A 14575-nucleotide genomic window follows, 5' to 3' on the forward strand; every position below is an offset into this window, starting at 1 on the left:
GCCTAACCCGTACAGCTGGCCCCTCTTGGTGCAAATAGAGTGGGCAGAGATGCTTAGCTGAACAGGAGTGGCTTGCAGATGCTGGGAAGGCTGTTCCCGAACACAGTTGGTGGCATGACTGATCACGGCATGCCGGCCACTTGAAGAGGTCACCAGGCCCCAAAGGGCGTCATAGGGTCATGGAACTATCGGAAACATCAGCCACCAAGCCTCTTACCTGAGCTTTACTCTGCCATGTTTTGGGCAGTGTTTTGTAGTTGCGGGGAAAGTTTTTCTCACCCCCAGTTGCAGCTCGGACGGTTTTAATCTTATTAGATGAATCAATGAGGAGGGCCGGTGAACGGAATTGCCCAACTTCTCTCCCTGGTGGGGTTCAGAGCAGAGGCATACCCGGGTAATCACTGTCACTGTACCTACTTGATACTTCTGCCTTTTTTCTTGTAAACAAGTCAGAATGGCAGATGGGTCGTTTAGTGGTTTGGGCAGTGGTGGTGCACGCCTTTGATCCCAGCACTCAGGGAGGCACAGGCAGGCGGATCTCTGTGAGTTCGAGGCCAGCCTGGTCTACAGAGTGAGTTCCAGGACACCCTCCAAAGTTACAGAGAAACCCTATCTTGAAAAAAAATGAAAAACAAACAAATAAAACAACCAATAAGGGAAACTGAGCCCAACAGGTTCATGACCCAGCTGAAAGCAAAGATAGGATGTTGGGGACCAGTAAAATGATTAGTGAGTAAAGGCCATGCTACTCAAAGCCTGGTGACCCTAATTTGCTCTAGGAAACCCATATAAAGGTGAAAGGAAAACACCGATTCCACAAAATTGTCCTGTGATATCTACATGCATACCATGGCATGTGTGTACACACACATTTCATGCATGCACACAGATGTTGCATGCATACACACAATAGCAAGTTTTTTTGTTTTCTTTTGTTTTTCAAGACAGGGTCTCTCTGTGTACCCCTAGCTGTCCTGGAACTAACTCTGTAGTCCAGGCTAGCCTCGAACTCACAGAGATCCGGCTGCCTGTGCCTCCCCGAGTGCTGGGATCAAAGGCGTGCGCCACCACCGCCCAGCCCAATGAGTTTTTGAAATGCTGTGTCACCAGGCTGATGAGTTGTTCTGGGCAGTTCAGTGCCCTCCCTGAGCCCTGGCACCTGATATACTCAGGTAAGGATGTGGAGAGCAGGTTTTGAAGGTGGGCACAGCCCGTGGGTCTCTCACCATCGTGACTAAACTCATCCACATAGCTTGTGAGGACTAACTGTTGGCTTAGACAGGTGAGCCGTCGCATGGTAAGCGCTCCCCCTCATGCCCCACCCCGTGCCGACCCAGAAGCTGTCCCTGCCGTGTGCAGGTCCGTTAGCTTTTGGTAATAAAGGCTGTCTTCTTTTTGTCCTCAGATGCTGGGGAGTAAGTTAAGGAATCTTCAGAGCGCTGGGGCACAGCACAAGGCAGGAAGCAACTTTGTGCAGAGCCCTGGGGGGAGGAGACAGGCCATCCTGGTAACTGTCAGGCACCCTGGTGCACCAGACTCCTCCAGTTGTATAATCTGCTGTCACCTCAGCGATTCTCAGCATCAGGCTTCCCAATACCAGATTGAACATTAAACAAACAGTGACTGCTTTATAAATATTTAACTCCCACTGTTTAGGAATTGCTCGGGGCAGGAGACAAAATAAGAGTTCCTGACTGTCTACCGCATGACTCTTCGGTGGCGTGGTGTTGGGCGGTGGGGGGGGGGGCGGTCAGAGCTGGGGGCGGGAAGCTCAGAGGCAGAAGTACAGCTTCCCATGTTTGGGGGTGTGTGCCTGGGGACACGTGTGTTTGCACTCAGCGGATTGTTTGGATCTGTTCTGGAATCACCATCTCGTCCTGCCGGGACCTGCCTTCTCTGGTGCTATTGGTATCTTCCGTTGACGGCAGTCCTTGTCCGCCATCCTTGTACCTCACCCCCTTACCCTCCTCTCTCTCCCCACCCCCAGCCTCCTCCAGCCATGGAGGGTTGAGCCCAGTGCCTGGAAAAGCAAGGCAGCCACTCTATTGTATATCCCGACCCCTCCATTTTAAAATATGGCAGTTTTATCGAGGTGTAATTCATACACCGCCCAATCCTTCCATCCAATAGGATGCTTTTTTCGTGGATTCCTGGGACGTGAAGTTGTTACCACACTCAATCTTAGAACATTTTTGTCATTCACAAGAGAAACTTCATACTTGCTTCTAGTCTCCTCATCTTTTCTTACTGCCCATCCCTCACCCCCCAGTTTCCTGGGTCCTAGGGAATCGTGGATCTGTTTCCTGTCAGAGTGGATGGGTCTGTTCTGAAAACATCATATAAACGGGATCATGTGACACATTTTGCTGTGACTGGCTTCCTTTGTCTTCACGCCGCGTCTGTTGGTCAGTCCTTCATTCTATTTTTTTTTCCCATGGCTGGATAACGTTCCATGCGTGTATGAGGCATGTTTTGGTGACCATGCCTCTGTGGGTGGGTCTCAGTAACACTCTAGCTGAAAGATTAAGACACGGCTGACCCAGTGTTGTATGATGAAGGCAAAGCTGGCTTAACAAGGAGGACCCTCTGCCACGCTGGAAAGATCTAGAAGGGCATACTTAGGCGTGTGACAAGCACAAGTTCTCTTCAGTGGATAAACTGTGAGCTTTCCTTAGTGCTAACTGTATGCCGAGTGAGGCCCAGTTCATTTACAGTGCTATGTAATCCCGTTGAAGAATTGCCTCCCAGAGGCTGCTCTGTTTTAGGCTGTTTGGATGGGGCACTAGGAGATGTCAGTGTCCTTGGCTGATGAATTTGGTTTAGGAGAGAGGCATGAGGAGGCAGGGCTTCTTGCCCTCCTCACCTCCTGCAGGCCACTGGCTGGCCTAGTTCTCTTCTCTCCAGTGCTGGTGACCCCCTGGCACTGGGTCCTTGGCAATCACAGAGAGACAGGCCCGGTCTACAGGGAAGGCCAAGGGTTTACTCTAGCATGACCGGACCACCTCAGTCACTGAGCAGGATTCTATGAAGGCCTGCACCAGATGCCCTGTGCTGGGCAGCACTCTACGCCCAGACGTCAAAATTCCCGGCATCCGTCCCTCTAGAGATAAGCTTTGTTTGGGAAGTTGCATATCGCAGCTGACTCAGGACCAAGAAGGCTGCCCCTTTCCTACACCCTCCCCATCCCATCCCAGAGCGGGCCTCCCTGCTCCCCAGCTCCCAACACTCCTGCAGACAGACTCCCCCCTTCTCGGTCCCCTCAGATGATTCTGCCTGGAGATCTCCGACCTCCTGCTCTTCTCACTCCTAGGTCAGAGAGCTTCCTGGGTTGCCCTGGTGAGCGTCTCATTTTGTTAGTTCTAATTTCCGTCTTTCCAGGCTAATCAGACACCGGGAAAGGTCTGTACTGAATCACAGTTGTGGCAGTTCCCCTGCTTCCTCCGTCCCTCCCCGCCTTCCCACTGAGCATCCTTTCCTGGGCCAGCAATGATCTCAGCTGCAGGCAGCCCAGCTGTGGGTACAAACACCGTCCTGTCCCTCAGGAGCCGGGAACTGCTAACTTCTGCCTGCCACTTCCCATAGACTGGCCCGTGGAGGCCTCCTCCTCAGCGTGGATGGGAAGAGCCAGAGTGACGCGGTGGGTGACACCGTAGAGTGACACCGCGCACAGAGGGTAGCTGCCACCCTTTTGTGGCCTCGACGCTCCTGCTTGCAATGTCCTTTCTTCCTGGCTCACCCTTCCTTTTCCCTCTGACTGGTCGAAAGCCTTCTAGAAGGGAGTGCTAAGATGTCGCCTCCTCCCTGAAGCCCTCCTGAGTACCCGCGGGTGACAATGAGGTCTGCCAGCAGAGCCCTGAAGTGGAGGAGCTGTGGGGTTGTCCTTACTAGATGTAAAGAGAGACACAGTACAGTGGGTGAGCATCCTAGGTGGGGGGTGTTGCAAGATTCCTGCCCGGGTCCCGTCACCTCTTAAGCCCCCAAACAACCCACGAGATGCTATATTAATTATGAAGCTGTTGGCCGTTTGCTTTGGTTTCTAATCAGCTAGCTCTGACTTGATTACTAACCCATAGCTGCTAATATATATATATTTTTATGAGGTCTTATCATACTGAGAACTTGCGTTCTTTCCTCCAGGAATCACATAGTGACGACTCTCTTCACTACATTTCCCAGAATCCTCCTTGACTCCCTAGTCCCACCTATCTTGCTTCCCTATTGGCCAACAGTGCTTTATTGACATATACACAGAAGGGCTTTCCCCATCAAGGGGGGTTTTGCAGTCAATCACCTCCCCTTTCTTGCTGGGTGACTTCTAGCAAGCAACATCTTTCCTCGATGTCGTGAGCAAGCCATCTGGGCGCCTCCACGCCTGTCAGGGCCTTTGCATGCGCTCACCGTGTGACAGGCCAATCTTCCAGCGGAGCTTCATTAAGCAGAGAGGGGTGGTGGGCGCATCTACTCGGTGAGTGAGGTCAGTTTGGTGAGGGTACCCTTCCCACCCGTATGTGAGCTCCCTCAACACCTGATTGATTCTTCGTCTTTTACCATGCCGATGATGGTGATGCCTGCTCCCCTAAACCTGTCTTCAAGAGGAATCCCATCTGATCCCTAAGCCCAGAATAATACCATTTGCTACTGATACTTCTTCCTAGGGATGTCAACATCCGGACCTAGGCTGCCCCTTGATCTCTGCCTGCCTCTCGGCCCTGGTTTTCAGGCACCCTTGTCGGTGCTATATTCTGAGTTGAGACCATACATCTGAACTGTCAGCTGGATGGAAAAGCACTGTGGCGTTAGGAAAACACAGTGTCTGTGAGGGGCTTTTCAGAGGCTAGAACCCACACTGAATGTAAGCAGTGCCGTCCTCTAGGCTTTGGGCCTCCACGTGGTAGAACGGGCAGCCTCCTGGCTGCCACCCTGTGAGTTGTGCTCTGTTATGATGGGCCATCAGCCAAAATAACACTTTCCCCTAAAGTTGTTCCAGGTACTATTTCACAGAGCCTGGGTCCAGAGAGCTGAGCTAAAACAAGGACAAAGATTATCATGACCCAGAACACAGGGACCTGGTTACCATCACCCTGTCCTCTGCCCCTCCTAGGAGTACATGGATGTGAGGGAGGTTACCAGTCACTTGCCACCTCTTAGCCTTCCTGGTCCTGCCTCTGTGTCTGGCAATGCCTTCTCCATCCTTGAAGGGACACACGGTTCCTCGTAGCTGGCCCGGCCGTGGTGACTGTTCACCGGTGCACCGGGGCTGAGAGCAAGCTCGTGTCCGAGGCAGCCTTCCAAATACAGCAAGGCTAGCCTGACCTTTAAATAGACGGGCTCTGAGCCACTCAGTTCCTGGAAGTTTGAAGAAAGTCGGCCTTTAAAGTGATGCGCCTTGCAACCTCAGGAAAGATCTGTGTGTTTGCGAAGGCCGTAATTTACTGCCGCCTCTGCAATTCATGATCTGCGGCTGTGTGGCCGCTGGGAGCCAACATGCCAGCGTTAGGAGGGGAAAATCCTCAAGTATTTTAATATACCCCTGCTTGAAGCAAGATAAACATATGTATTGTACTCTGTGACAGAGGCGTGGTGAGGAGAAGGCAGAGGCCTGGCAAGGCATGAAAGGTCCTTTTAAGCCAAACTCTGAGGCTTTTCTCTCCTCCTTTCTATTTGTAAGCAAAGCTGGCGTGGAAGAGAAGATGCTGGGATCTACTTGGCTGCATTGAAACGAGCGGCCCCGGAGACAGGCAGGCTGCTCCATCCCTCCCTGAGGCGTAAACCGCCCTCCACCATCTTGCCTCTGTGCCACTAAAAAAAAACGGTGAGGCGAAGACCGTCATCACCTTTGACTTAAATGGCTGACTTTCTTCCAGGAAACTTTCCCCGTCACCTCTCTCACCGCGTAATCGTGCAAAGGAAAAAAAGGGGAATAAAGGTAGACTGCGTGGGTTTGTCACAAGGAAATACCTGACAGCTCACATGAGGGAGATAGGCTTCGATGGCAACGCCTGATAAGTCCAGACGAAGCTAGGTCACAGAGACCAAGAAGGATGCTGCAATAGGACCAGAAGGAAGGAGTCTGGAGAGGTGTGGGGACCGATCGTGGCAGGAAATCTGGGCAGTTAGGAGAGCTTGAGTGGCGACTGACAGGTATCAGTCACTCATCGGGGTCAGCTTTAGGTTTTACCTTGAAGTAGACTTCCAGGGTCCTTGAGGCGGGAAATCCGATGAGGCACCCTCGGGGGACGAGGCATCGGGTCAGGTTCTCTGCTGATGTGGCACGGGGAAGAAATGATTTGTCCTACACCCCCAGAACTTCTAAAACTTTCTAAATTTGTTCTATAGATTGAAAATAAAATAAAATAAAATCAACCAATCAGAAGGGGAGAAAATTCCCTCTCATGAACTCTCAAACAAACCTGACTTTTGATTCTGATTCTTTAAAAACTTCACAGAGGATTGGATTTAGCCAGAGACCTAAAGCTCTCTGTGCCTCCATTTTTGAAGAGAAGGTGTGTTTGTGTGTGTCTGTCTTTGTGTGTGTGTGTGTATGTGTCTGTGTTTGTGTGTCTGTGGGTATGTATTGTGTGTGTGTATGTGTCTGTATGCATCTATGTGTTTATGTGTATGTGTCTGTATGCATCTATGTGTGTATGTATATGTGTGTGTGTTTGTGTTTACATGTATGTGTTTGTGTGTATGTGTGTGTGTCTGTGTATGTGTCTGTGTCTGTGTTTGTGTGTCTGTATGTGTGTGTGTGTGTCTGTGTGTGCACGCACATTCGAGCTGCAGACACTACATCACGGACTGCAACCATGTGAATTCACTGGGCTGAATTTTTAGAATTCGCTGGGCCCGGCGAGTGCCTGCTGGTCTGTGCAGCAGGGTTGCCGTGTTTCTGAGTGTCTCCGTCTTTTGCCTGCTGCTTCTGGAGCATCCTCCACCATGCTCGTTTCCAGAGTTCCTGGTAGATCTGAGCACTTGCTTGTTTCCCCTCTGCACGGCCAGGGACCCCTGCACAGGCTTCACTGCAGGCTCAGCACCGCATGTCTTTCTCGGGCTTGTTACCTCTCTTGGATGGGTGGTACCATGCCTCTCATTAGGGTCCAGATTGGCATGTACTGACGGTGCATCTTGTGCAGCTGGGGACTGGTGTTCTGTCCCCAGAGTGGTAGCCTGACCAGTGTGCACAAGGGCATGAGGACACATGAGTCAGTTTCCCTCCCAGCGCTGAGCCAAGGAGAATCCCCACCCAGACCTCTGTCCGCCAGTCTAATGCAGCCTGTGTTTACACAGTCCCGGTGCTCCTTCTCGTGTTTTTGCCAATCCCCAAATACGGCCATGGCCAGAAAGTGAGAGGGTGCCTCTTATGTAAGGCCCTATGTGCTGGTCCCCAGACAATGCCATTTCCTCGCCTGGCCATGTGTGACTGCATAACACCGCTTGACTCATTTCCTTTGGAAAACTTGGCAGGGCCACTTTGCCCTGTTTCCTGCTTCTGTCACACAGATTCCTGGGAATACCACCTCCCTGGGCTTCTTCTCTGGAGGTCTCATGTCACCCAGGCTGGCTTCAAATCCAGTGTGGAGTTGAGGATAGCCTCGAACTCCCGATCCTCCTCCCTTCTTCACAGCCTGAGAGCTGGGGTTTGCAGGCAGGCATGGTTCAGACTGCCACGTTCATGACAGTTACTGTTTCTCTGAGAAGCAGTGCTGGGGTGGAGCTGATAGTCACTGAAGAGGCAGGAGGGGCGGGGTTACAGCAACATCTGAGGGTTCTGTTTGAGCTGTTGTACCTGAATACGCTGGGATCCAACCAGGCCCTGTTAAAGTTTCCTTTTCTTTATGTAAGCCTTTCTGCATTGAGAAGGAAGAAAGCAGTATTACCTACCTGCTGGTTGACCAGTGACTGTCAATCTTCCTAATGCTGCGAACCTTTAGTACATTTCCTCATGTTGTGATGACCTCCAGCCATAGAATTATTGTTGTTATTATTATTTTGTTTTTTTCCCCAACAGGGTTTCTCTGTGAAACAGTCCTAGCTGTCCTAGAACTCACTTTGTAGATCAGGCTGGCCTTGAATACTGAGATCTGCCTGCCTCTGCCTCCCGAGTGCTGGGATAAAGCTGTGTGCCACCACTGCCCGACTATAAAATTATTTTTGTTGCTGCTTCATAATGATAATTTTTCTACTGTTATGAATCATAGTGTAAATATTTTTGGAGACAGAGGCGTAGGCATTTTCGTTCAGTTCTCAACAGGAACTCAGCCTGCATGTGGCAGGTCATTTGCTCCTTATTGTAAAGGACTCAATGAAATTTCCAAGAGACAAAATGCCTTGTCTGTTTAGTCATACAGCTGGTATGTACCAGACTCACACACATGTCCACTGTCTTGGCCCATAGCCCAAGGAAGGTAAAGCAAAGGTGGCCCAGTGACCCTGAGCAGGACCTCTGGCTGTGTGAGCAGGGGACGTTCCGAATCTTTCCGCGCTTCAGTTTCTCACCTGGAAAGTGTCACGATGGCGGTACTTACTCCTCAGCGTTGCTGAGGACATATGCCACAGCCCGGACCTTCACATGGACTAAGAGGCATCCGGCATGTGTGCTTGGACTGTCCCTGGTTTGGATAGACTTGAGCAAGAGTTTGACCGGCCAGCAGCCCGATGCTTCTGAAAGGTGTAGGCTGGGATTGTGGACATGCTGTGAGATACAGGCGACGGGCTCTTTCAGGGTGGCGGGGGCTGAGTGAGGAGTGGCCCGAGACAAGAGTCGGGCACGCTTGCTTCCTTCAGGCAAACATGCTTCAGGCTAGGACTCCCTGACTGGCTGCACATACTCCCGGCCAATGCCTTTGCTTTGCCTATAGAGGATGAAGTGAAGCTGGCCCTGGCTTCCGGGACTGCCCTGATGCTGGCTGCTTGCCACCGGAATCTAGAATATTCTTGTATTAATGCTCCTTTCATCCCATGGGCTGGCCTTGGGGACAGTGCTCCTTCCCCAGAGAATCCGTCCTCAAAGACCAGCAGGGACAGTGGGCAGGCTGTGTTGTTGCATCCTCTAGGATCACTTGTGTTCCGTTTGCCATGCAGCAAGTGTCCAAGAGACAGGCCACACTGCACTACATGGAGTGGGAAACTGTGCTTCAGATTCTTGCACAGGACGATGCCCACCGTGTCACCTGGCTTGGCTCCACCTCTGAGGAGCCAGCTGTCGAATCCAGTAACCTCTTCTCAGGCACCCTGCTGGCCATGGATTCTCTTAATGGCAGAGCCCCAGAAGAAAGGTGCCTCTGTGTACACACTGACTCGGGCCTCTGCAGAGTCTGACACAGAAAGTAGCTTTCAGGTAGAGAAAAATAAATAAATGCATATATGTGCCGCTCCCATCCTAACTCCAGACCCAGTCACCGCCCCAACTCGGTTTTGCCTCCTGCATCGTCATGTGATAATCTTCAGTTACTGGATTCAATTTTTCTTCAGGTGCCATCTTGCCTCCACCAATACATAGCACCTGCTTGCCCTCCAATAGCAGTCTCGCCTGCAATTGACCACCGGCCGCGTCGTCAAATTAATCCTTATGTATGCAAGACAGGTCATTGTAGTTATACAGAGGTCAGACTCAAGGCTCAGAAAGCAGAGATACTTTTGATCCTCAGTAAGTGAGTGGGTGTGAATCCCAGATTCTTCGTCACCTCCCAATCATGACCTTTGCATGGCTGTGTCTGGCTTACAGCTGTGTGGACATCTGCACTTTGAGCTCAGTTTCTTCTCGCCCTGCTCTTGCTTCTTCCAAAGCAGCCCCATCCCCTCAAGATGGAAACCAGTTGGACATCACTGGTTTTGTGTCCTCTGCGTGTGACCTCCCTGGTGGGCTGCTTGAGGAATGAAGCCATGTGGAGAATATGCTCGTCATTTTATAGGGGAGGCGTGGGGGGAGTCCGATGGCCTGTGTGGGCCTCTCACATCATTCCAGAAACAGATAACAGTTGTTGTTACCTGTGAGCAAAAGTAAAAACAGTGGCTCCTGGACAGGGAGTGTGGCCTAGTAGGCTACATGTCCCGTCCCAGGCTGGAGGGGGCTGAATTGTGCTGTGTTTCTTCTGGACTGTGGATGAAGTTGAATGGTTTCGAAAGACTGTATCTGATGTGCCCTTGAGTTGACAGCCTACTCCTGAGTACGGGCAAGTTGGAGGTGTGAAGAAAACTCTTACCTTGTGGTGTCATCCTGTGGTTTCACAAATGCACACATGTGAAAGCTCCTAACAAGCCCGATGGCATGAACTCCAATCGAAGATCCCGTTGGGGTTCTGACATTTGTTTTCTTCCAGTATGTAGAGGGAAATGACACCTTTATGATGCCGTTTGTTCTGAAAGCCGCAAAGCCGTAGCGCACAGGACAGAGAGATGGACACTTTGCTGGGCATGAGCTGAATCCCAACTGCACTTTTATTGCTTTGGCCTAGGGTCCTCCTGTGACAGGTACGTCATTTCTGTTAGGGGTGATGATGTCAAGGATGGAGCTGTGGGGGCGTGTGACGTAGAAATGCGACTTTCTTTCTCAGCTGGGATATTAGGTAGGGGGCTGGAGGCCAGTGCTTTCCGGTTCCTGAGGAGAAAAGAGCACCTACTCAGTTGTCACCCAACCCTGCCTTCCTTCTCTTTCACAGCGAAGGGTCCTCACGTGCTGGGACTAAGTGGGGGCTCTGCACCCTGATGTGGTGTGACTGGAACATGGAGCTTTGTGAAGGGGGAGGGGCGGGGGCATCAGAAGGAACAGGGGTAGATGGGATATGGCCTGAGGTGACTGGACAACAGACACATGAAAAGTCATCTCAGACAGGTGCAGGAGACACTGACCCTTCAAGTCCTTGGGCAGCGTGGTCCACAAAACCTGCATCTTGTTCTCAAGGACCTACATGGACCTTACTCTTCTGGCCAACTGTACTTCCTAGAGACACCTCCTGGCTGTCATATACGCCGTCATTGTGATGGTGCTTGTCAGGAAGGTGGGGCTCAGAGTTGAAAGGAAGTCCTATATGTAAGGGGTTGTGCATTCCTGCACACCTCCCAGGGCCTCAGAGTCTGGAGGGAAGAGCTTTCTGTCTATGGAAATCTCCCTTCCCATTGGGCTCTGCTCTTTTTTCATAGTCACGTGATGAGGAATTATTGGTCGTGTTAACTACTTTAAATACTTAAAATAGTAGTTATGTAAGCCGGGCGGTGGTGGCGCATGCCTTTAATCCCAGCACTCGGGAGGCAGAGGCAGGCGGATCTCTGTGATTTCGAGGCTGGGCTGGACCGACAGCCTCCAAAACAATACAAAGAAACCCTGTCTCGTAAAAACCAAAAAAAAGTAGTTATGTAGATGATCACCCGCTCAGAACAGTTTGCTTTCTGAGTGAGAGGTAGGCATTAGTCTGCCACCATGCATTATAAAAGTTGCTGTAAAAGCTGATACATGGAGAATATTTCCAATAGTAGGTTAGATCATGTGATATGGCCAGCACTCAACTCCTGACCATCCTCATTGCATCTGGTCAGGAGTAAACCATTAGGGAGTGTCTGCTGTCCTTGTCCTCATGGTGGAAATGTCCCTTACTCAGCTGGCATGCTAGGGTCCCGCTTCCTGCTAGAGAATGTACCTCTGTAACTCCAGTGCTTATTACTTTTGTCCTGGAAGTGTTTATTTGGACACTCTGACCATGGCCACCATTGACCATGACCACCACGCCTCTAAGTGTGGTTTCCCGATGTGGGAGAATCCTCATCTTCCCCATCATGCTCAGTCTGTGGGTCAAGCCTCGTGAAGTTCCCTGTCTTGCTGTTCTAAAACACTCGCCAAGAAGCAAACTTAAAGGAGGAAGGACTTAACTTTGGCTCAGAGTTCAAGAGTACAGTCCCTCGTAATAGGGAAATATGGCGGCAGCATGATGATGGCTGCTCACATTTCATCCTTACTCAGGAACCCGATGCTGATGGTCACCTTTCTTTCTCCTGTTTTGTGACGTCTAGGACCCCAGTCCGTGGAATATAGTGTGGCCAGTATTTAGGGCGGGTCTTCTCGCCTCACTTAACATAATGTAAATAATCCCTCACAGATGTTCTGCGGGGGGGGGGGCTCTACATCCTGTCAAGTTGACATCAGCATCGAACATCCCAAACTCCCAGCCTGGCGCTGAACACGGGCGAGCATGGACCTTGGGAAGCAGGCAGTCTTCCTTTCCCAAGGATCATCCTACTGTGTCGTCTTCCATGGGGGTCTTTTGCCTATGCGCCCATCATTGGAGTCAGAGTCACGTCTCTTCTCATGGTCACCCCAAGCCTCAGTCTCCTGCCGTGTCTGTCACTAGACTTCCAGTTGACTGTTGGAGTATAGTCCCCCCATTCCCAGTTCTTTTCCTGACATGCCTGTGTGCCTTGTACCACTCATCCCCGGACCCAGTTGTTTTCAGAGTTTGGAAGGAACTCTTCTAAACTGCATGGCTCACCTAAACGTTTTAACCCAGGTCTGTTTGCCTGGGACGAAGGAGAGAAGTCAGGATGGTTTGGCTCTTGTGAGCTCACAGCTGCTCTCATTAACATAGCACCCCTCATTTACATGCTTGCACATTGAAACTGATGCTACTACTGCTTCTCCCCTTCGACCTATAACGGTCCCCTGAGGCAGGGAGGGGGCAGGGTGTTCAGCCACCCATTATACAGCTGTTGAACTAGACCCAGTGAGAGCGTGGGGCTTCCCTGTGAACGAGTGACTGCTAAGTCTCCAGCACAATAGAGCTGACTCATCCTGCCAGCTGGCACATTTGTCGTTTCAGGTGCCCGAACCTCCAGCTTCAGCATCTTTTAGTGGAAAACAACATCTGTAGTTCTGAATCAGTCCTGCCTTGAAGCTGGGTATCAGCTCTGACCTATTGAAAATAGTGGCTGTTCTAAAACTGTCAAGTCTGTCTGTGGGATTTTAGAAGATCTCATTCTAACCTGGATTATTACTGTACCTTGGGCCTTTCTTCTAAGAAAGAACAAAATGTGCTATGTGGGGTTTTGGGACTGAGGCCTGGGTGTGCCGTGTGGGCCACCTGGAGATGTCAAGGTGGCATTCCTGCATCTCAGAAAGTAGTGCTTGATATTGGTACCAGTCCTCCCTGTAGTAGCATGGGGTCTGATTCATAGTAGGCCTTCAGGAATGTCACATGAAAGGCCAGGTTTCTCAAGCATCCTGAATCATTTCATGGGATGAATTTCAGCCCAGCCCTTCTCTGTGGTTGAGCTTTTGTGAGACTGACTGTGTTGGCTGTAAAAATGGGTGGTATTGAGTCTAATGCAAAGCACTAAGCAGTATTTTAGTGAATGGTAGAGGTTTTCCTTGTACGGCCTAAGTTACAAAGTGTGGGATCTAAACTAGGGTGTCTCAGTTGCCTACTGTTGATGTTTTGAGTTCTGATAGTTCAGCGGTTGGCTCTTCTGTGCATTTTAATAGTCTCCTTTGCCCTTTTCCCAATTGACACCAGCAGTTCCACAAACCCCAACTGTAGTTATGATAACTCACAGTGATTCTAGACATCATCAAATGTCCCCTAGTTGGGAATGGAAAATGCAAAGTCTCTTATTTGTTGGAGACAGAGAGTTTGCAGATCTTGTGTAGCGTTAACATGGATCCATCTAGAGAGCTTTGCGTCCAAAGACAAGTTGACACATTACTTGGTGTGCTACTGGGAGCACCTTTGTCATGACCTGGAAACTTTTGTTGTGGCTAACTCTTTGATGGTACAATTTATCATGGCAGTGAGAACAGCTGTAGCTCTGGAGTCAGGAGCTTGAGGTGGCTGGTGGCACCTGTGGTCAAGGGGCAGAGAAAGGTGAATGTCAGTACTCTACTGGAGTTCTCTCTCTTTTTTAAATATATACTAGGCCCCCAGTCCATGGATGCTGCCACTCATGTTGACAGGGATGGCGTTTCATGCCTTGGGTAGCTCTCTCTGCAAACATCCTTACAGAACACCTAGAATTCACTTAGGATGGTGACTCAAAATCCACTCAAGTTAACAATGAAGATCAGCCCTCACTCTTGGTCCGGGAGCATCTTCAGGGTTGGGAGTGGGAGTTCATGCCTAATGTCTAAGATGAAGAGTCTTCTCTTTTCCTGGCTCTGTGACCTTGAACATTTACTCAGCATCCTGGACGGAAACCCATCCCCTGTTCTCAGAGCTTAGGCTTACATGTGACAAACAGCAAGGTGGTTAAATACTTTGTCGTCCACCAGCGCTCTGGAAAATACTCTGTTCACGATTAACCAACCATCTTAGGGAAATGGCTTTTGGCTCTTGAGTGAGGTTGAGCTGATATTTTCAGTAGAAAAGAGATTCAGGTCCCGAGATGCACACCTACCTACCATAAAACCAGTTTAGGTCAGAGCCTGAGTACAGACGAACATTAACCACTTGCTAGTCAGGTTGAGACCTTGCCTGACTTTCCCAGTCTCAGTCTGTTCAGCTATAAAATGGGGGTTATACACATACTGATGTCACACAGTTGCTGTGTGTTAAGGATTCAGAGTGAGCCACTGGTCTCTCTGGGGCTTGTCCAT

At 50.4% G+C, this 14575-nt stretch overlaps 1 protein-coding gene across 17 annotated transcripts in view; it reads left to right on the forward strand.

Annotated features, from left to right (window-relative positions):
- Nucleotides 1–14575, forward strand: part of LOC106021825 — a 207112-nt gene that overhangs the window by 91791 nt on the left and 100746 nt on the right. The window contains exon 3 of one of the 17 annotated variants that reach the window (XR_005870515.1): nucleotides 10320–11214. The exons of the other annotated variants lie outside the window; for them this stretch is intronic. The gene's annotated coding sequence lies outside the window, so the exon portion shown is untranslated. Of the gene's footprint in view, nucleotides 1–10319; nucleotides 11215–14575 lie in introns of those variants that run through there. 17 annotated transcript variants of the gene reach the window in all.

The sequence above is a fragment of the Mesocricetus auratus genome, unplaced genomic scaffold, assembly GCF_017639785.1.
Source record: "Mesocricetus auratus isolate SY011 unplaced genomic scaffold, BCM_Maur_2.0 Super-Scaffold_100023, whole genome shotgun sequence".
Lineage (NCBI taxonomy): Eukaryota > Metazoa > Chordata > Mammalia > Rodentia > Cricetidae > Mesocricetus > Mesocricetus auratus.